General features: G+C 34.0%; 2 protein-coding genes across 6 annotated transcripts in view; one reads left to right on the forward strand and one right to left on the reverse strand.

Moving 5' to 3' along the window:
- The window catches only part of RUNX2 (RUNX family transcription factor 2), a 206838-nt gene that overhangs the window by 168257 nt on the left and 19371 nt on the right, over window positions 1-19210 (reverse strand). The window lies entirely within an intron of this gene.
- The window catches only part of SUPT3H (SPT3 homolog, SAGA and STAGA complex component), a 447882-nt gene that overhangs the window by 10383 nt on the left and 418289 nt on the right, over window positions 1-19210 (forward strand). The gene's annotated exons all lie outside the window — the stretch shown is intronic.

Consider the following 19210-nt stretch of genomic DNA (forward strand, 5'->3'; position numbering starts at 1 on the left):
TTATTTAGTTTTTGAGAAATTGCATAGTCATTAACATTTCTTTCCTAAAGCTCTTTTAAGCTTGATTTCTGGCTTCTTTCATTGAGTGAGACTGCATATCTTGATTTGATGAGAGGTAGCGTATTTATTAGAAATGTCTGCTGGCGCATATTAGTTTTTCTTTATTATTGGTCCAGGAGACAATTTTCTGCATAAGGGGGACAACACATTAGAGCTCTTCTTTTCCTATGGATACATTATTCATGACATACCCAGCAATTTTAAAAGAATGTTTCTGTTGAAGGTTTAAATGGGTATATATTGATAGCCTTCATAGTGGATTAACTCCACTTTGTGATGATTATTGTTCAAAGGAAAAATGAGTTTGAGCATATATCTAATGGTTGCTTGGTAAACATACTTTAAACAGCATCAAAAATGTTCAGGTCACAGGTTCTCAAACTTTGGCCTCGGGATCCCTTTATACTCTTAATTATTGAAGACCTTAAACAGGGTTTGTTTATGTGAATTGTTTCTATTCATATTTATTGCTTAGAGTTTAAAACTGAGAAATAAAAATTATTTACTAATTTATTTGAAAAAATAATAAACCTATGATATGTTAAGTGATGTATGCCCTATAAAATAATTATATTCTAAAACCAAGAATTGGTAACACATTTTGTTAGCTAAGATGAGACTAATAAAATGTGTTAATTTAGGAGTTGTATGAGGTGAGGCTGTCTGTTAAATTATGGAAAATGTTAAGGGTTTATGCTTGTATATACTTTTGTATGTTTAAATTTTTTAGCTATGGTCTAGTAGCTTTATGTTAAACTTGTATGTTGTACTATGTTGATTATGTTTAAAAATACTAGACATGTTTTAGAATGTTTATAGTAAAGTGAGGAAATTAATTTTCCTGTAGAGCCAATTCATTGATCTACTTTGTATTTTTAAAAACTTTTAATTTTGAAAATTTCAAACTCATAAAATTATTGTAATAGTATAATGAACTCCATGCATCCATCATCAGACTAACGCTAATTGTGTTTTGCCAGTCGTCTTCTTTTTTTTTTAAATTAATTTATTTTATTTTATTTTATTTTTGGCTGCATTGGGTCTTCGTTGCTGCTCGCGGGCTTTCTCTAGTTGCGTCGAGCAAGGGCTACTCTTCGTAGCAGTGTGTGGGCTTCTCATTTTGGTGGCTTCTCTTGTTGGGGGTGCACAGGCTTCAGTAGTTGTGGTGAGCGGGCTTCAGTAGTTGTGGCCCGCGGCCTCTAGAGCGCAGGCTCAGTAGTTGTGGTGCATGGGCTTAGTTGCTCCGCGGCATGTGGGATCTTCCTGGACCAGGGCTCGAACCTGTGTCCCCTGCATTGACTGTGCCACCAGGGAAGCCCCTTGCCAGTCTTCTTTAACCTTTCTCTCTACTCTTCACTTTTTTTTTAATGAAATATTTTAAAGCAAATCCCAGACATCATATTTCAAATTTGGTGTTATTTATTAAAACAACGTATTTATTAGTAGGTAAAAAAACATGCTTTATAGTAGAGGTCAGCAAACTGTGGCCATAGACTGGCTGCTTGTTTCTGAAAATAAGATTTTATTGGACCACAGTCACACTCATTATTTATCTGTTATTTGTGACTGACACGATATGGCCTGTAAAGCTGAAAATATTTACTATATGGCCCTTTACAGAAAGTTTGATGACCCCTGATCTATAGAAACAGCTCTCTGTAAGAAGAAAGCTGTATTTCCTTTTGTCATTTATACTTAGGAGAGGTTCTACTTAGCGCATTGGATAGACTGCAGGCCACTTAAGAAAACAGAAAAAAATAAAATAAAAGCTAAATTCAGCACTTTCTTATGAAATACTTTTGCAAACATCTTCCCAACTAATGTGCTTAAGCTAGATTCAGAATGCGAAAGTTATTGTTGGCCACAGCTTTGGAAGAAATGTACATTTTCCTTCTATTTCAGACCTCATAGAGAGGCCACTCCTAATAGTTATACATTCATCATTTATAGTCTGAAGTTATTTTTTCTTCTTATGAATTGCTTCATAGAACAGGAAAATAGGGCCAAGATTAGGGGAGTCCTTTTTTTATTTACCAATATTTTCTATTGGCATGAGGTTTTCAGGCTTTTGATTATGTAAAATTAGAATCAATATGCATTTGATCCTTGCTTATGTGATTTTAAATGAGAAAATGCAGACTTAAGTCTCTGTGTTAATTTTGTGTTGTAGGAATTTCATTCTGTGGATCTCTACTTTTTTCCCCCTGCATTTTCACAGTTCTTCTAAGCCTGTTTGTGTTGTATATTGCTGTTTTTTAATCCTCTGGCTGCTGTCTTCCCTACCCATTCACTGCTAATGAGCTGGTTTTTCTTGGCTCCATGCCCTCTAAATAAGTAACAGTATTGTAGTGTCATTTCCAGGGAATGGCTTCACTGAAAGGCATCTAGTTGTCAGGCACAAATGTGATTGTCAGGATCTGCTGTTAAATATAGAACTGGCAGCCGGTTTGTTCTCCTATTAGAGCCTTGATGGGACTGACCACATTATAAGTTCGGGTGAGAAATACTACGACTGCAGCATTCTCTAGGAAATGCTTCTACAGATTTTAAACTAAAGGATTGGTGGTCAGACAGTTGCTGGTGGGTTGTGGATGACAGCAGCTTTCCCTTACCTAGTGCATGTAACTGAGCACGTTTGCTATATGCTCCTTATCACAGCTCTTAGAATAACATGTGCTGGAAGGGTCCAGAGGCTTTTCATTTTTAAGTTATTGAACTCAAGTAGCCTGTAAATTAGAAAGTGAAATCTTTTCAATCTACATTGTAGGTGTTTTGACAGACTTCTTAAGAATTTAAATTAATTTAAACTCGCTTCAAGGAATCTTCATTGGACTTTCTTTTCCTTATTTTACTCATTTATAAATTTCTTTGCCTTGTTATATTGTACTTTTGCAGGTTTATAGGCCTGGTGATAATGTCAGGTTTCACTGCTTGGTAGCGTTTAGTAATTCTCATGTGACCAAATTTAAAAAAAAAAAAAAGGATTTTGTTTGTATGCTACTTACATTTTATAAGAATACTTCCAAATGAAAATTTCATCCTTATTTAAAATCCACAGATTGAAAAGAAAATTTCTAAATCAGAGTTTATTATAAACAATAAAATTCACTCTTAGTTGTACTATTCTGCAAGTTTTGCATTTTTTTAAAAAAAAATCAACATTATTAAGCCCTTATATAGCAGGACCTAAATGCCTTCAAGATAGTCTAGCAGTAGAGACGGGTTGTGGAGACTAAAAATTGTCGTGTAATAGGATGTGAAAACATCCATGGTAATACAAAGGAGGGAGTGATGAACTTCTGAGTGTAAGCTTCCTAACTTTAGGTCTGTACTTTTGACTGCTTCCTGAACGTCCATTAAGTATTCTGTTAGCACCTCAAACTTAGTATATCCAAAACTGAACTAATAATTTTCTCAGTAAGATTCGCTTCTTTTGGGAATTTTTGAGATAAATAGCAACAACCATTTATTCATTGCTACACTAGAGTAGGACATAGTTGTATATGTGAAATGGTATCATTTGACTGTTATTTAACGTTATGAAGTTATGTGCTGTGAAAGAATGTATTCCCAGTTCTATCCTTACCTTAATCTGACTTTAAAGGGACCTAATATATAAATGAATCAATTAGTAAGAGATGTTTATTAAACTGCCACAGGGTTCCTTCAAACATTGAGTTTCCGTGGTGCATTTAAGGTTTTCAGGAAACTGGAGGAAAGAAATTCTTAATGGTAAAAAGTGCTAACATTAATATATTATAGTTTCGGAGATGTTTTAATAATGCCAGTGATAATAGCGACTGCTCTTATGTGTACCAGGCATTCTCCTGAGTACTTCCACATACCATTTCATTTACTCCTCCCACAGCCCTATGAGGATACTGTTAGTCCCTTTTATAGATGGGGAAACTGAGACCCAGAGGTTCCTAACACCAAAAATTGCCATTACAGCAAGTGGTAAAACCTTGATTTGAACCAGGAAGCCTAACTCCGGAGTCCATGCTCTTGACAAATTACGCTAAACTACATTTCAACCAATAAAACTTATTTTGATTTGTAAAATTTAGTTTACAAATGAACTTTTACCAACTTATGCATGACTAGTGTGGTGTAATGAGGTAATAATGGGAAAGATGAATAATTGTTCAGTTAATTACTGTTATTTGTGATGAGGTCTAATTTTTATAATAAATATTGGATTAAGTTGCTAATTTCATATTATCATAGCACTCATTTCAATTTCCTATTCCTAACCACCAAATCTTTTTAAGCAAGGCCATATCGGTAACCAAGAGAAAGTATAATTTTTCATAGAAATTGAATACTAATATACTCCTTATTGGATGCTTATATTTGTGATGGTTCATAATTTTGGATATAAACATGGCCATATTGTTGAATATTTAAATGTCTATCCTACTTTTATATTTTGTCACTATTAAATAATAATTTATCTTAATTCCTGACATTTAAATTACATTAAAATATGTGGATAAACTTATCCTTGTACTTTTTGTGAACTGTATCTATTTGGAATGTTTTAAGATATGCACTGGTTTATAAGTATAATAATAATGAAGATTTCCAAATTATAAAATTGGTCACAATCTTTCCTGAAAGTGAGAAAATGTGCAAAAGTTAATTGGGAACATAAAAGCACTGTGTAACTGAAGGTTGTTTATACTTTTTTTCTTTCAGAAATGAAACAAGGTAATGTTTAAGTTGCTAGATACAACTGAATTAAGTGCTTGCATTGAAAGAATGTATCATTTTATAAATGTGACAAAATACAATTTTGAATTTATATTAAATATCTCTATCAATTGTTTCATGAAAAGAAAATACCTAGGCCTTTTATTTTAGGATACATAATTACAAGAGGGAAGAACATTTTGTTCAGTCTTAGAAATGAATTCTTGAAATTCAGGGAGAGTCATTTTAATAATTCTGTGTTGAAAATCCTTAGTTATGTGGGGAAAAATAGGTAAAAATTCATGGATTTGTCATTCTAAAATTCTGGTATTGTATAAACGCAAGTTATTACACTGGTCAATGGGAATATCTGTTCTGAACTAGTTTGATGGCAGAACCAGGACCTAACTGATATGTGGTTATTTATTGACTTCACTTATCTTTGGTGTTAATATTCATACATTCTTCTGTGTTCCTGAGTGCTTCCCTAGACCCTGCTGAGTGTGTTATGTAGCATATGGTTTTGGTGTAGTATTAACTTTCTTTTTTTTTTTTTTTTTTTTTTTTTAATAAATTTATTTATTTATTTATGGCTGCGTTGGGTCTTCGTTGCTGTGCACAGGCTTTCTCTAGTTGTGGTGAATGGGGGCTACTCTTCGCTGCAGTGCGTGGGCTTCTCATTGGGTGGCTTCTCTTGCTGTGGAGCACAGGCTCTAGGCACATGGGCTACAGTAGTTGTGGCACACAGGCTCAGTAGTTGTGGCACACGGGCTTAGTTGCTCTGCGGTATGTGGGATCTTCCCGGACGACGGCTCGAACCCATGTCCCCAGCACTGGCAGGCAGATTCTTAACCACTGCGCCACCAGGGAAGTTCCTAGTATTAACTTTCTAAATCTGAAAACTTCCGAATTGTGAAATACATGTTTCAGATAAGGCATTGTGGACTTGTATCTACCTCATAGGGTTTATATGAAGATTAAGTGAGGTATTGAGTCAAAGCACATAGTATTGTTCCTGGCACATAGTAAACACTGTCCTATTAGCATTTATCATTGTATTTAAAAGAATAATTAATAATCATCAACATACTGATTTAGGAAGTTATAAAAATATTTCAGGTGCAGGGGGAAATGTTTACAGTTTTATGGGAAGAATTTTTATAATTATAGAGAAAAAATTGATTTGTCTATTACAGCATGCTGCCCGGTAGAACTTTCTATAGTGATGGAAATTTCTATTTCTGTGCTCTCCAGTGTGATAGCCACGAACCACATGTACCTTTTGAGTACATTAAATGAGCTCGGTAACTGAGCAACTGAATTTTGCATTTTATTTTAATCAATTTAAATAGCTACATGTAGCAAATGGCTACCATATTGGACAGCACAGAAGAAATATGGAAAGTACACAGAATACTTCTTTTCTGGTATGCTTATATTTTTATTGAAATTGGGAAAATACATTTTACATGTTACATGATTTTATTTTGTATTTACTCTTTTTTTAAAAAATAAATTTATTTATTTATTTTTGAGTGTGTTGGGTCTTCGTTTCTGTGTGAGGGCTTTCTCTAGTTGTGGCAAGTGGGGACCACTCTTCATCGCGGTGCGCGGGCCTCTCACTGTCGCGGCCTCTCTTGTTGCGGAGCACAGGCTCCAGACGCGCAGGCTCAGTAGTTGTGGCTCACGGGCCTAGTTGCTCCACGGCATGTGGGATCTTCCCAGACCAGGGCTCGAACCCGTGTCCCCTGCATTGGCAGGCAGATTCTCAACCACTGCGCCACCAGGGAAGCCCCCTGTATTTACTCTTAACACTGTCATCCATTTACTTTTTACTTCTTCCTCTTATTTTGGATTGTCATTGCCTCGCAGTTCTTTAGTGATTGGGGCTGTTAATTTTTGGTTACTTTGGCAGGTCAGATTTGATTGGTAGGTTTAATATTACATTCGTGTTCCATTTTGTAGGCAGTCTGGATAATATTGAAGTGTGTTTCTTAAAAATGTTCTTTTGTATATTTACTTAATATGTTTATACTTAGTCCTTCTGAAAATCCTGTGACTATAGCTCTGGGTATATTGTATTGCACTTGATTATCATGCCAGTTGTGTAACTGAATATGTAACAGCGTTGTAAGTTTTGGGCACTCGTTTTCATGTAGCTAGATTTGCAAAATTTACTGGTAGCTATAAGTTAGCAGTATGTTACGTAGCATTTTGTCAATTCATTGTTTTTATTTTTATTTTTAATATGCTGAGATTTTGAAAACTTATTTTTAAATGTATATAGGTCAAAATTAATCTTTGAAAAAGTTACTCGATAAAAATGGATTCTTCAATACTGAAAATATATCAGAAAGTGGTTAGTAATTTTGGGTAGGAAATTAAAATTCGTTATCTATGATTATGTGCTTTCCTCCTTACAATAAATTCTGTTGATACAGAATGTAAACTCTTAAAATTAAAAAGTTGTGATTTTATAAAAGAATAATAGATTCTTAATATAGAATAATGGATATTTTTGATCTTGACTCTGTTGAGTCAGAGGATCCATGGCTGTTTTTAAGTTTACAGAGGCACAGTTCTGATTCTCTCTAGATGTGAGACATGTGCAGTTTTATATTACCTCCAAAGAAATGGGAATTGACTTATTCTGTGGTGTGTTTTAGTATGTCAACATACCTATGAATATGTGTGTGCATATTTTTAGCATATTTAAAATACATCACAAAAGTATATATTGGTATATATATTGGTATGAGTATGTCATCTTTTGCAAATTTTTCTTTTTTTGTTTGACATCTCTGCATAGACATTTAAACAATCTCAAGTAAAACACCATACGCCTTTTTAAAAATACTGTAGTAATTAGGTTTTCTAACTGGCATAACGTTTTTTCCCAGGACAGAATAAATAGAGTTTACAAACCCCGGTTCCCCGTTGCAAACCCTGGTTTACAAACCCCGGAAGAGTAGTGAGAACTAATCCTTAACCTGTTATCTTTGAATAACTGCTTTCTTCCTGTTTCTCTGTCTTGAAAGAACCAGGTTATGACCAGTTTTTGAGTGTTACTAACCTTTTGTGGCTGTCTACCTATTCCTAGATTACGTGGGTTGGTAATGTGTGTTTAATAGGGATAACAGTATGCTAGTAATATGTTTCTGCCAATTGTGGATTAAACTTTTTGGGCTGGCCTGGCAGTCAATTAATACTTATTTCTACAACAAAAATAACATTCTTTTTGTGTGGAATTACTTCCAAACAGTCGAACTTGGAGTACAACCCATTTCTAAGTCAAATACTGTTTGTATTTTTTAATTTTGCCTCTTCCAACCTAGAATTTGGGATTATCAGTATCCTTTATGTCTCTAATCCTTTAGAAGGATGTGAGCAGAGATAACATTTGTTTTAAATATACAATAAAACTTCACTTATCTGGAATTTGTAATAAAATATAAATGTTTTAAAGGGTAAATTAACATTAAGGACAGTAATACCACATATAAGTGAGTGATTAAGGTAACATGGTACAATGGAAAGGATTGTATATTTGGAGCCAGAAGATTTGGTTCACTTTTGTATTGGTGGATTTCATAATGTTAAGAACAAAATATCAGGCTTCCCTGGTGGCACAGTAGTTAAGAATCCACCTGCCAATGCAGGGGACCTGGGTTCGAGCCCTGGTCTGGGAAGATCCCACATGCCACGGAGCAACTAAGCACATGCGCCACAACTACTGAGCCCGTGTGTCACAACTACTGAAGCCCGCACCTAGAGCCCGTGCTCCACAACAAGAGAAGCCACCACAGTGAGAAGCCTGCGCACTGCAACAAAGAGTAGCCCCCGCTCGCCGCAACTAGAGAAAGCCTGTGTGCAGCAACAAAGACCCAATGCAGGCAAAAAAAAAGAAAAAAAAAAAGAACAAAATACCTGCCTCCCCCCAAAAAAAAAAAAAAAAAATCACAAACCATGCAAATGTTATGGGTAGGGGAATTATTATGTCAATATTTTTTTCAAAATGAAGTATTTTTTTATATTTTAGAAGCAGTTGTTATTTTCTGAAAAGAAAATACAGAAAGATAATAAAGAACACTTAAATGTTCTTAAGTGTTAATAAAACACTTAATAAAGAACACAAAAACACTGTTAATGCTTTGCTATTTATCTTTCCACTTCCTTTCTAATGCACATAAAAAATAAATGCCAAAATCCCATATTATAGCTGCTGTTGTGTAACTTGGGTTTTTACTTATTATATAATATCATAGGCCCTTTCCATGTTGATAAATATATGGCATTATCTTCGTAGCTGCAATAGTTTGTATTCCATTATGATGTCTTTAAGCAGTCTTGTTAAGTATTGATACATTAGGTTATTTCTAATTTTTCAGTTTTATAGATAGGATTGTAATGAACTTCCTTTACTTACAGGTATAGATCTCTCTCCTCCCTTCCTTCCCCTTCTCTTTCCTTCCTGCCCTCCTCCCCGCCCCCCCTTTCTCTTCCTCTGTATCTATATCTTTGAGCATGTGACTGGATATTTCATTAGGAATAATTCCTTTAAGTTTCTTTTTTTTTTTTAATATTTATTTATTTATTTTATTTTTGGCTGCATTGGGTCTTAGTCCCGGCACGTGGGATCTTTGTTGCGGCACGTGGGATCCTCTGCAGCTGCTTGTGGGCTTAGTTGCCCCTCTGCATGTGGGATCTTAGTTCCCTGACCAGGGATCGAACCCAAGTCCCCTGCATGGGAAGGCGGATTTTTAACCACTGGACCACCAGAGAAGTCCCTCCTTTAAGGTTTTTGGTGACCTTCCATAAAGGCTTTAATGAATTATAATCCCACCAATAGTGTATGTATGCCTTGCCAATATTGAGTAATGTGACATGTATATGATATGTATTATTTATATATAAATAAATTTATATTTATATATAATCTTTTAATTTATACATATTTAAAATATATATTATCATGAAAGAATTTAGTTTAGTTTTTAATTGGTAGTAATTTAAGAATAGTTATACAGTAAAAAGTTTTCCTATTCCTGTTGCCTGATTTCTTCCCTTTAAGTAACAACTTTTATTCTTTCTTGGGTATTCTTTCTGACTTTATTTATCCACATTATAAGCATATAATGAATATACGCTTAATTTTTCCTTTTTACACATGGAGTACCATTCTGTAGACATTCTTTTATGTTTGGTGTAAAAAAAAAATGCACCAGGAGATCTCTGCATAGCAATATGTGGGGGGGGGGAAGGAGGAAGGGAGGGAGGATGTATTTAATTTAAAGTTTTTCTAGCATTTTTTTGGGGGGGGGGTTCACTTTTTTTTTAATGTTTTTTTATTTTGGTAAAAGTCACATAATATAAAACATACTATTTTAAGCATATTTAACTGTATAGTTTGGTGGCACTAAGTACATTTGCATTGTTGTGCAACACTCACCATCATCCATCTCCCAAATTTTTCACCTTCCTAAACTGAAACTCTGTCCCCTTTAAACACTAACTCCCCATTCCCCCCACTCCCCCGACCCCTGGCCCCTGGCATCTACCAGTGTACTTTCTGACTATGAATTTGACTATTCTAGGTACCTCGTATAAGTGGAATCAAACCGTATTTCTCTATACCCAAGAATATGAATGACTAGTTTTTTAAAGCCTTTATCAGGAATAGATATTTTATCAAGTGCCATTTTAGCATCAACTTTTTCTAGCATTTTGTAGATGAGTTACTGTTTTATGAACTCTGGAGCCTAAATAAAGAAGGGAGACCTTTATTTTTCGAGGAAACTTAGGCAACTTCTAAATGAGTTACTTAAGTCAGAAGAGGTAATAAGGTCCTCACACAGATAAGCAAAAAGAAGAAAATAAAAGTTATCTGTAATCTTTTACCCAGAGATGCTTATATTTTGGGTGTGTGTGTATGTGACTTACTGAAGTCTAAAAGTCTAAAAGCTTTTTTGATAGTAACTTCCTAATTTTTCCTCCAAGAAAGTTCGATTTTTTACATTTCTATCAATAGTTATGAGAGTACCCCCCTCCATCTCTCTCTGACATTTTAACAGTAGAAACATTCTGCTTTTCTCTAACTATTTTACATTACAGCTTTCCTTTGACTAATGAGTTTGAAAATATTTTGGCCATTTATATTTCTTCATATGTGGGTGTATGTTCATATTCTTAGCACAATTTTACTGAGTTCTTGTTTTTTCCCATTGTTTATTAAGGGCTTTTAATATATTAAAGACACTGAGCCTTTATTGATCATATAGGGCAGTCTCCCCACAATCCCCCATACCCTTCATCATTTGGTTTCCTTAAGGTTTATTTCTTTTTAATATGTTTGTTTTCATTTTTAATGTAGTTAAATCAGCCTTGTACTTTATTCCTTCCACTTTGACAAAGTCCTACTGTCAACTTTTGTACAAATTATCATGTACTACTTATATTTCAGGCTTTTAGGCTTTTCAGACTTCTTATATTTCTGGCACAGGGAGGGTTCGAAGTTAAAACAGTTTTACTTTAAGTTGGTTTGCCAGTGGTCTCACCACCACAAATTATATAAACCTCCCTTTTCTCTCAGAATTGAAATGCTACCTTTATCAGATAATAAATTATTATTTTTGAGTTTTCTGCTTTGTCCACTGAATTGTCTATTCCTTTGCCAGTCCGACATTACTTTAGTTATTATAGCTTCTTAATATGTTTTAATATTTGGTATTACAGTTCAGGGTCACCTGCATAACTTTTCTTTTTAAAATATTTCTTGTCTCTTTTCCTATTTTTATTCTTCCAGATGAATTTTAAGGAATCATTTTATCAAGTTCCAAAGCAAATTCTAAGTGCAAATTTTAAGCAGTTTCATTTTTCTTTTCTTTTTATGCTTTCTGCTGTATACTCAAATTTCAGACATTGGTCTGTGTGATTCATTTTACTTTTAAAGTTGATTAATAAAATAATTTTACTTTTAGAAAGTTTATTTGAAACAACACTGGATAGAAACTGACTAATGAGTGACTTGGTTAACTAGTGTGTGATTAGAGATGCTGAAGAACTTCTCAGTTTTCTTTAGTATTTGTTTTTCTTGCTTGAATGTAGAATTGTGCTGTGCCTGCAGTATGTAAAAATCAGCCAAACTATCTCCTCAGTTTTTAAATCGTGCAGTTATTGTCTTATTTTTGAATGGAGAGCATGACTAGAAACAAAAGACTAGCTTAATTTTTTTATAGGGATATAAATCTGTATTCTGACTAATAGAATTAAATACAAGGGCATCCATGCCATATATATCATAGAGAATAAACATTTAATATATTTATTTTATAAATACATGAGTTAATCTAAGTGATGAAATGGATCTTATTTTGACCATTTTAATGAAAATATTTGTATAGTAAGTTTATTATAGCACATTTATGACTATGTATAAATGGAATACCAGGTACAGTTTAATCTTTTTTTAACTGAAATTTCATTGTAAATATCAGGTGTTGCAACCTACTTGTACTATAGTGATGCCTTAGGGTACCATAGAGGCATAAAGTGTAGTTTGCTCCTATGATAAATAGTCCTACTTTGCTATGCTCTTTGAATTTATACTTTTTTTGGGTAGAGTTTTATGTTTTCTCTCTTGTTTGCATGTGCTAATTTTGTTGCTGTTCTTGTGCCATAGTCTGGCAGTGTTTCACCTCCCCCATCTTTTGCATGCTGCTTCCAGCCTACTATAGACTAGAAATTAAATTTATTAGATTTCTATCTAAAATAAGAAGTCATACTCTAGGAAAGCCTGATACACTTTCTCTTCTGAGAAAAGTTACTTGATCTTTGGTACGTAAACTTAATATCAATTTTGAGAGTTGAGTTTACTTATTACTTTTGGTTTTTGGCTGTATTTTTAGTAGCTGAAATTGTCAGGTAGCAGGTCAGAGTTTATTTTTAAGTCCTTTGTTTGGGACTGAATCTGTTTTCACAGTGAAACCATCTTAAGCATGTTAGGTTTCTGGGTTAGTTCAGTACACACAAATTTTTTTTTTACCCATAAAATATAGTCTGAAGTAATATTTTCAGCTATGCGTAATTATCATTCATACCATTTTGAAGAAGCAGGCAAGGCCACTGGCTGGGGTTGGCAAGGATGGGAGGGAGGGAAGCTTGAGAGTGGTGAAGGTTTGTAATGGCAACAGTGGAGTTAGGGAGAGAAAGCTAATTAGGAATATGCTTAGTGTTACCTAATTTGTCAAGGGCTCTGCAGAGCTTATAAAAGGGCTCTAATAGCAAGGTTGTATAATTTTCTATAGCAGTGCTCAACGGCTGGGCATAGGACTGGAAAAGAAAGATGATTGGATTGATTTAGGGATTTGAAGGGCAGATGTAACAGAAGAATATTGAAATTCGAGGTGTTTGAGTCTCTGATCACTGAGCCTAGGCTGGTGTGGAGGGATGGAATAGAAAGGTATGAAGGAGTTGATCAATTTGTAGAAAAATGGGAGAAGGAGAAGGGTTTGGAGAGTTCAGTGAAATATGACATTAAGTAAAATAGAAGATTAATTAAGAGAACCGGAGGTATAGAAAATACAACAAAATGGAAAACATCAGCTTGGATGATTCATCTTCCAAGAAGACGTCCTTGGCCTGTCCAATCTTGTTAGTTCCTTTCTGTGTGCCATGGCACCTTGTAGTATACTCTTATAAAAGTCCTTATTTTACTGTATTCCAGGGATCTATTTACTTGTCTATTTCTATTCCTCACTGTAAGCTTCATGAGTACAGAGCTTGTTTTAATTTTCCTGTTTTACAGTACATGGTACCTGTTAGGTACCTAGTAGGTGTTGAATTTAATAGAATGAATAGGAAGTTGTGTTCAGAGCGGGATAGTATAATTTAGGAGGATAATCTCCATGGGAGTTGCTAAAGCTGAAAAGAGGTTAGGACATTTTTATGTCACTCATCACCTATCTATTTTGCTTTCTTTCTTTTTAAAAATTTATTTACTTATTTATTTATGGCTGCGTTGGGTTTTCGTTGCTGCGCGCGGGCTTTCTCTAGTTGCAGCGAGTGACGGCTATTCTTTCATTGCGGTGCACAGGCTTCTCATTGCAGTGGCTTCTCTTGTTGTGGAGCATGGGCTCTAGGATCACGGGCTGCAGTAGTTGTGGCATATGGGCTCAGTAGTTGTGGCACACGGGCTTAGTTGCTCCGTGGCATGTGGGATCTTCCCGGACCAGGGCTCGAACCCGTGTCCCCTGCATTGGCAGGCGGATTCCTAACCCCTGCGCCACCAGGGAAGTCCCTAACGTTCTATATTTTGAGTGTCTTTGATTTACTTGAAACCTCTACTGCTTCCTTAGAAAATTGTAGCTATATGTCATGTCTGGTTTGTAGAAAGAAGGATGGTCTTGTGGAGTCATACAAATCTGAGTGAGTGCCATTAGTTCTCTTTTTTATATTGCTGGGGATTCTATTTGTAAAGTTCAGATAAACATATACATCTCTCAGATTTCTTATGTGGATTGAATCAGATTGTGTAAATCATTTATATAGAAAATAGAAGGGTGTTCATTGTAAATCTCTATATAAATGTCTATACCTTTTAATTAGTTTGACTTTACAGGGTTATAGATAGAATTGAACCTCAGCATATTTTTGTAGGACCACCTGTCTGCCTTTATTCAGAAACAGAGGAATCCGGGTAGTATCAATTACTTTGACTGAATAGAAAATCTGAGAGTCTTTTTATTAACTCCTGAGGAAACTGAAGAACAGTGAGATGAGGTGATTTGCCCTAGAATGTTAGTTTTAGGTTAGTTTTGGGTTCAGGGCTATATACCTGGTCTTCTGAATATCAGCCCAGTTTACTTTCACAGAGCCTGTCTGCTATAAATTAGTGTTAATTTGACTATTCCTCACTTGTTCCTCATTTTTTAAACCGCCAGCACTGGCTCAGTTCTTTGTTTTACTTTTATATTTGAGATGACACTACGGTATTGGACTCACTTAAAAGTAAAGAATGAAGTATATACTTGAAGTGTTTATGTTAACTTAGAGCATAACTTCTTTACGTGCCTTAATTCCTGTGATCATCTATTATAAACTGCTCTGAAAGTATAAAGACTTCATTCATTTAGACACTACTGGGATGTCTGAATTTCCTGATTAGAACCTGCCATTCGGTTGACAAAAAGAATTTATCCTTAAATTTTTTGTTGCTTTCATGTTTCATAAGCTTCCTTTAAAAGACACAGTGACCTAATTATGACCACATTTGAGCAGCCAGACATTATTTTTACAAGTTATTCCTTGTTTTGAAGTTAGTTTTTTTTGTTTTTTGTTTTTTTTTCCCTCTCATTTCAGCTCCCAACATTTAGTCTAAAGAGGTGCCACCCAGTGTAGCCAGTATGTGAACTGTTTCTCATTGTCTTTTATGAGATAAGTAGCTTGAGCCGGATTGTAAAAGTCCTCTGCTTCCTTCGTTGAGATAGTTTTCCTGTGTTACAAGAGGAATTAAATGATGTGCACAGTGATGCACATTCTGGTGCAAACTCTTTAACTCATTGTGGACTTGTAATAGTCTGAGACTGTCACTTGTAAGCAGACCACATTTGATATAAATGCTAGTGCTTTTCATTTATTCATTCAACAAATGCCTGTTGAGTGCCTACTGTTTGCTAGGCGATATAGCGGTGAATAAAACAACAAAACCCCCCCCAGATCTCATGAAGTTTACATTCTAGTTCTGTTAGAAATACCATTATTATTTCTCTTTTCTCAGAAGTTCTGTTGTTTTTGTATTAAAACTGTATTTTTGCAGTTTACAGTCTTATGCATTTGAAGCTGTGACTTAATTCTGTATATGTTTACGTATAGTGGTAACACTACTATAAAAAATTAAATTTTAAAAATTTAATCAGCTTAATTTTTTAGTGGATTCTCCTGAGCTTTCTAGGTAAGAGAATTGTATTATCCACAAATAATGCTTCTCTTTTAAGTCAGAACTTCCAGAACATTAATAACTAGGAGTGAGGATAATGGATCTTTTTATTCCTGATTTTAATGGAAATGTTTTTCGTATTCACTGGTAAGCATGATGTTGACTTTTGGTTTAAAATGGTTTAAATCACTTTGAGGAAGTAGTTTTATATTTCTGGATTTAAAAAAGAAAATGAAGGGGAGTTGAGTTTTATCAAATGCCAAAAAGGATATTTTTGAGACGATTGCTTTTTTCACACTTGACCTACTGATGTGTTATATTATGTTAATAAGTTTCCTATCATTAAACCACGTTTGCAATCTTGTGGAAGTTTACTATCATTTATTAATGAATTATATCTCTGAAACAGAGATTAATCTAGAACCCTTTTATATCTCTAAATATTAATCTAGAACCCACTTGAATCTTTGACTTAATTGTGTATATCTTTACATATAGTGGTAATACTTTTAATTACATTTTTGGCTTAGATCATTTTCGCTTTCCTGTGACTTATAAAACCTTTGAAAACAGTATTTGTATTTTTGTCACCTTCTAGCTTTACTCGAAGTTAGTGGTTCTGAAGCAAGGACCTTTTTAGGAGGAGATGTAGAGGGAGTTAATTTATAGTAAAAGAAAACAGTGACATCATGAATTGACTACACAGCATATCTGGATAGAACAGTGTATTAAACAGTCATTCTTTGGTTGTCTGTCTTATGTTTCTGACACATGTCCTGTTTCTGATTTTAGAGTGTTTTAGAGATTATACTCCAATATTAGAAGTTTAATGATGAACTATAAAGCCTGGCAAATTGATGAAAACCGATGAAACAGCCTATTGCTTATAAAGACTAAATCTGCTAATGTGATGGTTCTCAAACTTCAATGTGCATTAGAATCACCCCAGAGCCTTGCTAAACCCTAAGACTGCTGGACTTCACCTCCAGGCTTTGATTCAGTAAATCTAGGGTGAGCCCAATAATTTGCATTTCTAGTAAATTCTCAGATGATTCTGGTCTTGATGGTCCAGGGACCACACTTTGAGAGCCAGCACACTAATGTTATCTAGCAGCGCTCCCTGACTTATCAGTAAATAGCTGATTTAATCACAATTCCAGCAGGTGATGATTAAAAGGAAACTCAGTGGGTAAGCTAAAAGCCAACAAAGAAACTTGAAATTTTTTTTAACCTTTATTTTTAGTAGACTCATTAATGGAAGATCAAAGGACAAAATGTAGTTACTGTGATTCTGTCATTGTGACTAAGTATGTAGAGGTAGACTGAAGGACCGGTGATGGGATGTTCTTTTCTTTCCCTCATGCAGTTCCCCCAGAAGTACTAAACTCAAATTTAGATAGCCCATTCATATCACAGTCAATAACATTTATAATCAAGATCCCACTGATTATATAGAGACAAAATTTTAATGATATCAGTGGGAAGATTACAAATTTAAACATCTTTATTCATAAATTAATTAATTTATAACTTACTAAGTATATATGGTATGCTATGCACTGTGGATGCATTTGTATAAATAAATAATTATAAATTCTGATGATTATTAAAGGAAATGTACAGGCTACTATGAAATAGTGGAATATAGGAACTTAATTTAGGGAAAGCCTCTCTAAGGAAGTTCATTTAAGCTGCAGCCTGAAGGATAGGTAGGAATTTTGGCTACAGGAAGAGGAAATACTACTACCATCACTACTACCATCACTAAATAGGCATTATGCACTAACATCGTTCCATGATTTCATTTGCTAGCCCTGTTAGTTGGATAATATTATTCGCAAATTTTAGATGACAAAACTGAAGATTAAAGAAGTTAAATAACTTTTCCAAAGTTACCCAGCTATTAAGTGGTGGAGCTGGGATTTCATTAGGTCCTCCTGACTCTACAGCCAAACTTTTAACTGCCATGTTACATTAGGGAGATTTGAGAATATTTTCTAAATTATCAAATTATATGAGCTAACTTCATATTTTACTTTTTCTCATTTTTACACCAGAGCCCTGCTGTTTCTATAAATTAGACTAGAGTAGGCCATTTACAAACATACATATTCAGATATACACATCTATACATACATACGTATTTATATTTTTGTAACGTTAACTTTTTCTCATTGTAAGGTAACACTTCTGAGAGATTTTGAAATCTCTAGAAGAAAAAAGAAGGAAATAATTTCATCATTCAGAGATAATCATTTTGACATTTTGTTATGTTTGATTATTTCAGTATTAGGCATTCATTATTTTTAAAAAATTGTAATCATACCTTGTATACAAAATTATTTACTGATAAATAGACCTACAATGTTCACATGAGATATATATCTGTTTTTGGAATGCTAGTAATTTTGTAATAGTTTCATTTCATAATGTATTGACTTTAGCCTTCATGTAGTTAGTGAGAAGGGGAAGGGGTTTCACATATTTCATGAAGTCAGATTAAAAACATTCTGTTATAGTGATCTTTGGGAGTCAAATTTGGTAAATCATTCTTTAACCTTGTTACTCTGATGGAGTGAAGTTTTTAAAAGAGATATTTGTAATCTAGTTTTTGGGCTGTTTTTCTCATTTTTAAAGGCGTATAAATAACTTTAAGAATAAGATATAATCTTGACTTGTAGTTTACCATTCAAGAGTATCGTGCTAATAGTGTCACTAATTTTTTTATGCTGTTACTTTTCTCTTATTGATTTTTATCCATTGCATGAAGTTTTGTGTGTTTGTTTTGTGAATATAGAAAAATCATTTAGATTTCAGCCCTCTATTTAAACCACAGTCCAATGGGATTATGTTTATTTGACTTTTTTTTTTTTGTCTCTAGCATGTATATACTCCTTTGCTTTTGTAGACAGACCCCCAAGGATGCAAGAGTTTAAAAATCTGTGGACTGTAAGCCTTGCCACATTTTATGTTTATTAACCAATTTTCAAAAATATTAAAGGTCAGATTTTGTTTTATCAAACTTAACATCTTGCCTTTAGTGATATATGCCTATTCCTTTTGGGTTCATTATATGTCATAGTGATTTGTGTTGAGGTATTTCTTTTGTGTACATGTACCTCCAAAAGATTTTAAATACAGTTGCAGAACTTTACATTTGTAACTTGAGAAACAAGGAAACACATTTTAAAAAGAAAATCAGAACACCATTCCATAACAGTCATACATAAATCAGTGAAATAAAATTCATTTAAAGAAGCATGCTGATCGTTCACTATAGTTTAATTTAGTATAACTCTTATTTTTAAGCTGTTGGATGTAAATTGAGTTTAGATATTAGCCAGATAATCATATTATTCACACATAGGCCTTAAAATGATGTGTGTAAATAATTCTTTCATGTTAGCTTCTTTCTTTGGTAGTAAATTTTTACTGAAAAGTCTCCAGTTTTTAAATATATAAAGTACCACTTTTTTTCTTTTCTAACCATAAAAGTTATGTGTAAGGTATTTTCCTTTTTTCTAA

The sequence above is a fragment of the Eubalaena glacialis genome, chromosome 7 (genome assembly GCF_028564815.1).
Source record: "Eubalaena glacialis isolate mEubGla1 chromosome 7, mEubGla1.1.hap2.+ XY, whole genome shotgun sequence".
NCBI lineage: Eukaryota > Metazoa > Chordata > Mammalia > Artiodactyla > Balaenidae > Eubalaena > Eubalaena glacialis.